This window comes from Phoenix dactylifera, chromosome 1, assembly GCF_009389715.1.
Source record: "Phoenix dactylifera cultivar Barhee BC4 chromosome 1, palm_55x_up_171113_PBpolish2nd_filt_p, whole genome shotgun sequence".
Taxonomy (NCBI): domain Eukaryota; kingdom Viridiplantae; phylum Streptophyta; class Magnoliopsida; order Arecales; family Arecaceae; genus Phoenix; species Phoenix dactylifera.
Genome location: NC_052392.1, coordinates 9,573,921 through 9,579,920, shown reverse-complemented (window position 1 = coordinate 9,579,920; position 6,000 = coordinate 9,573,921). Strand labels below are relative to the sequence as shown.

The 6,000-nt window shown below is 35.1% G+C and overlaps 1 long non-coding RNA gene across 1 annotated transcript; it reads right to left on the bottom strand.

Moving 5' to 3' along the window:
• Positions 1-836: 836 nt before the first annotated feature.
• On the bottom strand, positions 837-3,016 carry LOC103707415. The gene is made up of 2 exons (XR_604145.4): positions 2,833-3,016; positions 837-1,297 (listed from the first exon to the last, which is right to left on the bottom strand). It is a non-coding gene; the product is annotated as an uncharacterized LOC103707415 (long non-coding RNA).
• Positions 3,017-6,000: the final 2,984 nt, after the last annotated feature.

The following is a 6,000-nucleotide window of genomic DNA, read 5'->3' as shown; positions in this document are numbered from 1 at the left end:
GTAGTCTATGCTACACCCTTATCTCTATTTAAATCCATCTTTTTTAGATAGCCTTTCCATCTTCCAAATTGCTCAGAAAATAACATATTATTAGGTTCTTGCCCTACAATGGGGACACAAACCAACTGTTCGGATAGTTTTCTTCCATGAATTTTGAGTTACGTCTCGTGATTGCATAATGTTTTCTCCTTGCTGTTAGGGTTTATCTTGGTATTGTCTTTTAATGTTTCATGCTAGAATTTGTCACGTACCGTCATGTGAGAATTACATTGACTTTATACAGCACCCATGAAGACTTGGGAAAGCAGATTTTAACTTTCTTGCTTTCAAATTGAGCTCTACAAAAGTTCTGAATAACCACCACATGAATTACAGGAATAGCAAACCTCTATACAAGAAAATTCAGTACCGAAATCAGAGAGTCGAACCTAGATATATCTTTATACATCACATTTCTTGTATAAATAGCATTCCTTGCTAAATAACCATTTGCTTACCAAAATATTTATTATAGTGGATGGTAGTTTCCATCAAATAGTTCTTTATGTTTTCAGACTTTTCTGACAATAAACATACGGTTTGCTGAAATATAGGTTTTCTTTGAAACACCTCTTGTGGCAATATGCCAAATAGCCATGATTTAAATAGCAGTTACTAACAAACTACCCTTTATCAGGCAGATATCATCTATTTGACTTGCGTTTTTGGTATCATACCATCCACTAAAGCCACTGACTAAGCTAAATGTTGGGATTGTGCTTAAATTTGATCATCTTTAATGGACTTCCAGTCAAGAGTAAAAGAACTTTCACAGTTACCACTTGGAATCAAAATCATTGCTAAAAACACAGGCATTCAATTATACTTTTTTCACAACAATTCCAGAAAAGTTCCACACAGATCTACATGCAACAGTCAATAACGAGGCATACATAACTTGTGGATAGCTAAAACCTGCAAGCTAGAAAAATTTTAATTTTCCGTTGTGTACCGCAGAAGATTTTCCCTGACACGATACCTTATCAGCTCCCGACAATGTAGAACACGATCCTGTGCCCCCCAAGGTAACAGCAAAGTAGAGATAGATCGTACACAGTAAAACCAGCAGGACCAGCATTGTCAGGAGAAATCGGTGGCGCTCAAAGAGAATAGACCATTCTAAGTCATCGCGACCCTTTAGCTGTTTCTTGACAGAGAATGAAGGAGATGATGTATTTTGGGATCTCCTATGTGGAGATAAAGAACAATCAAGAACCATTATGTTCCTAGTCTGCTCTTTTAACAAGGGAAAAAAATCCTGCATCAGTATTAAGCAGCCATGTCACCAAGTACTACATTGAGCCAAACTTAAAAAGAGGTTGCATAATGCCTGACAGAAAAGAATGCTGCTTACTTTTATTGATGCAACAGCAACAGATGAGAATTTTGTCGTGGAAAATATAAATTGTTGGCAAAATGACCAAAAATTGTGGATTGACATATATGAAAGACATTTTTTTTCTTTTTAGTCTTTGAGAAACCCCATTTGGCCAAGAACAAAAAAGAGAAAGAATGCTGTGATCAACATTCTCATGCTCAGTAGCAATGAAAAATTACTAGGACAAAATAAATTTAGTTGTGGTAGTCAACGAGCTGAGCTTTTTCTTTATAAGTCAACATGATGAGGAACAGAATTTGAACTCATTGGAGATAACAACTCATCTACTAGAATCCCTACCACATTTCATCTTAGCATTTCTATCCAAAAATTTGTTAATCTGTCTTCCACAATGCGTGGTGATCTCAACATATAATAGCATCATTCAAATATGTGACAATGGCAACATAGAACAAGTTTATTACATGATTTGAATCTACATAACTAGTCCAGCAATCTGATGCTCAAGAAAGTTGACAAGTTCGGGTAATGGAAAAAAGAATTGTCTGCATTTCATGATGGTTTCTGACTTAAAATAATATAATCAACAAGCTCCATCTCATCAGATTAAGGTGATTAAATGGCTCCTAAGGCTGCATCTTTGGTTAGTGTTAGCCAAAGTAAAGTGTATGGGACTACAATGGAGAAACATGAATCATTGTCCACTACCACCATCCAAGTTTCTTATATCTTCCCCATGTTCCAACCATTCAACACATTGATGCCAGACTAAATTGCTGGAAGAAACAGAACCATAGCAGAAAAATCTCCAAATAGTACTAGAAGGGCGTGTTTGAGCTGAATTAACTGAGGATAAGGGTTCCTATGCGATGGGCAAAAAAATCTCAGACCATACGCACCTTTTCATGAACGCATATTTAATAAATGATTATGCCATGATAGATCTCCAACAGAACGTAGAAAATCTCGAGTGTACAAACTAAAACAACGTAGGAGACCATGATTAATGAAGACTATGTACCATATAAATCTATTATTTACTTCATGTGCATGCGTGCTCTTTTTAGTAGAAAACATTTTTTTTCCAAAAGAAAAAAAGAAGAATAAGTATGCAGCACCACTTTTTTTTTTCAATTTTGATGATTTATTTCGTCAAATTTCTTCCCTCCAGCAATCAAGAAGTCAGGCTCACAAAATAAACATGCAACGCCATTTAAAAAATCAGATCCCTGAAACGTCATAAACTTAAACAAGATCAACAGATCCAACAGAAAACGGGGGAAAATCTAAATAATTCAATCCAAATGATCTGTTTCAAACAAGAACAAGCCCTGAGAGCAGGAGAAACCCCCGGTTCTGGTCTCAGATCCAGACCGAGAGGAGGACAGATAGGAGAACGCAGAAATTATTAAGAATACTAGTACAAGCATCAGAATGGGGGAAGATCTACGTACCTACTTGAGGGTTCTTGGCCTTAATTCCTTGAGGATCTCAAGCAGAAGGTAGGAAGCTCGAGGAGGGATCGAACTCCGCTTCTGGGAAGAGAAATCACGCGTTTTACCGCGGTCCCTCGCGCGCCGTCCGGATCCGAGTCCCGACAGCGTGGATTGCGCTGTCCAGCACAAGCGGGAGTCGCGGGGGACCGTGGACGTGACTCAACGCGGCCGTAATTCAGATCTATAACCCGGCGGGCTGTACCAGGCCCAGAGATTTGGTAATTGGGCCATGGGTTAGGTTCAGTTAAGCCCACAGGGCCTGCACTCCACCAATAGCAGACCACGCGGATGACCCTATTTTGATGCTCTATATCAATCGGTGATGACCTAACTGCGATCAGTTTTGTATGAATGATATAGGCTTTGTTTAGGGGAGCTGTTAGTAGTAGAGCTTTTAGAAGTAGAGCTGTTGGAAGTAGAGCTGTTGGAAGTAGAGCGTTTATAAAAAGTTATTTGCTGTTTGGTAACTACATTTCTAAAGTGATGTGGCACTTTAACATGTGTTTGGTAAATAAATTGAGAAAGTACTTTTGTGTGATAAAATGACCATAAAGGACATTACCAGCATTATATAACAGAGCATAATAAAATATAATATGCATTAATACATAAATATATGATATAGTATAATATTAATATAATATAATATAATATTATTATAATATAGTACTATAACACTATGTATTACAGAATAATAATTTAATATAATATTAAATTATTTAACAAAACATAGCAATGTATTATGATATAATGTAATATAATATTATATTTATAGTATAATATAATAATAAATATATAAAATATTATAATTATTAGTGTAAATTAATTTTTCATCCTTCTAATTACCATTTGTCTCTCTAACAAATTTTCTAACTAGGTGATAAAATTGGTTAAATAATTACTAATATTTATTTTTATTTATTTATTTATTTATTTAGATCAAATTATTTGTCACTCACTCATTATTTTTTTTATTTATTTATTTTATTTATTTATTATTTTATTTTATTGAAATATAGAGGGGTCGCTGGCCATGGGTGGTGGCCGGCATGGTGGCTGCCACCATGGGCAGCCACGAGCTTCCAAAACAAAAAAAAAAGAAAAAAAAAGAGGAAGAAGGAACAAAGGCGGCGACATTGAGAGGAAGAAGAAAATGAGAGGGAGAGGGAGAGGATAGGTGAGAGAGGAAGAGGAGCGATGAGGGTTTTGGGAAAAAAAGTATGATTTAAATGGGGATATTTTGGTCCAAAAAACAGCTTCCCGACAAAGCTGAAAACAACGTTTTCGGAAAGCTCTAAATTGGAGCTTCTCCCCAAAAGTTGTTTTCAGCTTTCCGCAAAAGCTGAAACAGCTTTGCGGAAATTTTACCAAACACCATTTTTTATCTAAAAGTACTTTTGGAGGAGCTAAAAATGCTTTTTGGCCCTCCAAAAGCTCCCCCAAACAGCCAAACAAGGCCATACTAATTATCGTGCAAAGATTTTTGGTCAACTCAAATTTTAAAATCAACTAATGGCATATTTTTTTGGATTTTTTTGCATAGATACCCTTCTAAATATCGGATTTTGAATAAATATCCTTCCAAAATTGATATTTGCATGTATACCCTCGTAAAACCCTGTTATTGTACACATACCCCTATTATAACGGTTATTCTAACAGTGTTAAGAAAAATCAAATTTATATTAATTAAAAATAAAATAAAATTTTAAAATTACACTATTGTCCTTGTCTTCTTTCCTGCTATTGAGATCGTGATATATTTGCATATCTACCCATTAAGAGTATTTTAATTTGAAACCGTTAATTTTTTAACGTCATTAAATAGTTTGGGTACATATGCAGAATAAAAATAAAAAAAGGTAGAATAGCAAAACAAGTGTTTTAGGAGAGTATATATGTAAATATTAATTGTAGAAGGATATTCATACAAAATCCAATATTTATGAGGGTATTCATACAAAAAATCTTTTTTTTTGCCATCAGAAATATAGCCATGGTAGGTTTATCAACATCAGGAGCCTAAGGATGGTAAGATTGAGCTATTAATTCGTAACTTCAGACTACAATATTAAAGATTCTTAAATATTCACAAGTAACATGTTTAGTGTTTCATTGAAATCTAAGATCGTTGACCATATAATACCAAAACAATTCTTAATATATTCTATAAAAATATATTTATTAGTCCTATAAATTATTAATCCTACAGAGATATATTAATTGTTAGTCTAGAATGAATATTTTTATTTATGCTTGTAATATATTATCTTTAATACTAACATTTATTTCAATTGGAAAAATAAGGCAGATAGAATAGATATATTAAATAACTTTATTATATAAATATAAATCACAATAATATATGTCTATCATAATTTAAAATTACCATTGAGTACTAATATGGCAGTAATATGATTGATAATATATTATAATATAATATATATCATAAATACAATATATAATATCAATACAATATAATATTATATATAATATTGATATAATATATTAATAGTATACTGATATACCAATTTTTTTGTTGGATCGATGGGTGTTTTTGTCCTCAAATTTTTAGCCCAAAATCACTGCCTCGGGAGTGATCTTGAATTGCCGACCTTAAGGACGAGCATTTTATCACTAGATTTGATAGTGATTTAAAATCGTTGCTGCATAGAATCATGGTAGTGCAGCCAAATATATTGATCTCATTACCTCTACCCACATCACCTTGAATTTAGGATAATCGTCCTATACCAAATGCCCTTGTATGTTAGTGGAGGCTGATAGAGGGAAAAATGGGTCATCCAGCCCACGGCTAAAAGGCCGCTCAGTTTCGGCCCAGTAAACACCAACAACAATCGGATGAATCTTCACCTCGGCCCAAGGCCAGCTCGTCCTCGGAGCTTCGCCGAAAGCTTCACCAACTCCGAATACTCGCCGACCAAGTTCGGGGTGCCTCCAAACAAACACCGACCTGTCCCGATCAAGTTTGGGACGCCAAACCCCCAGCGATACGTTCGATCTTCAAGCTCGGGGCGCACTTCCGAGCACATCTCGGAGCCCACGAAACCGAGCTACTTCCAGTATCCACCAGGCCAACCTCGTCAGACGCATGACGCGACTATT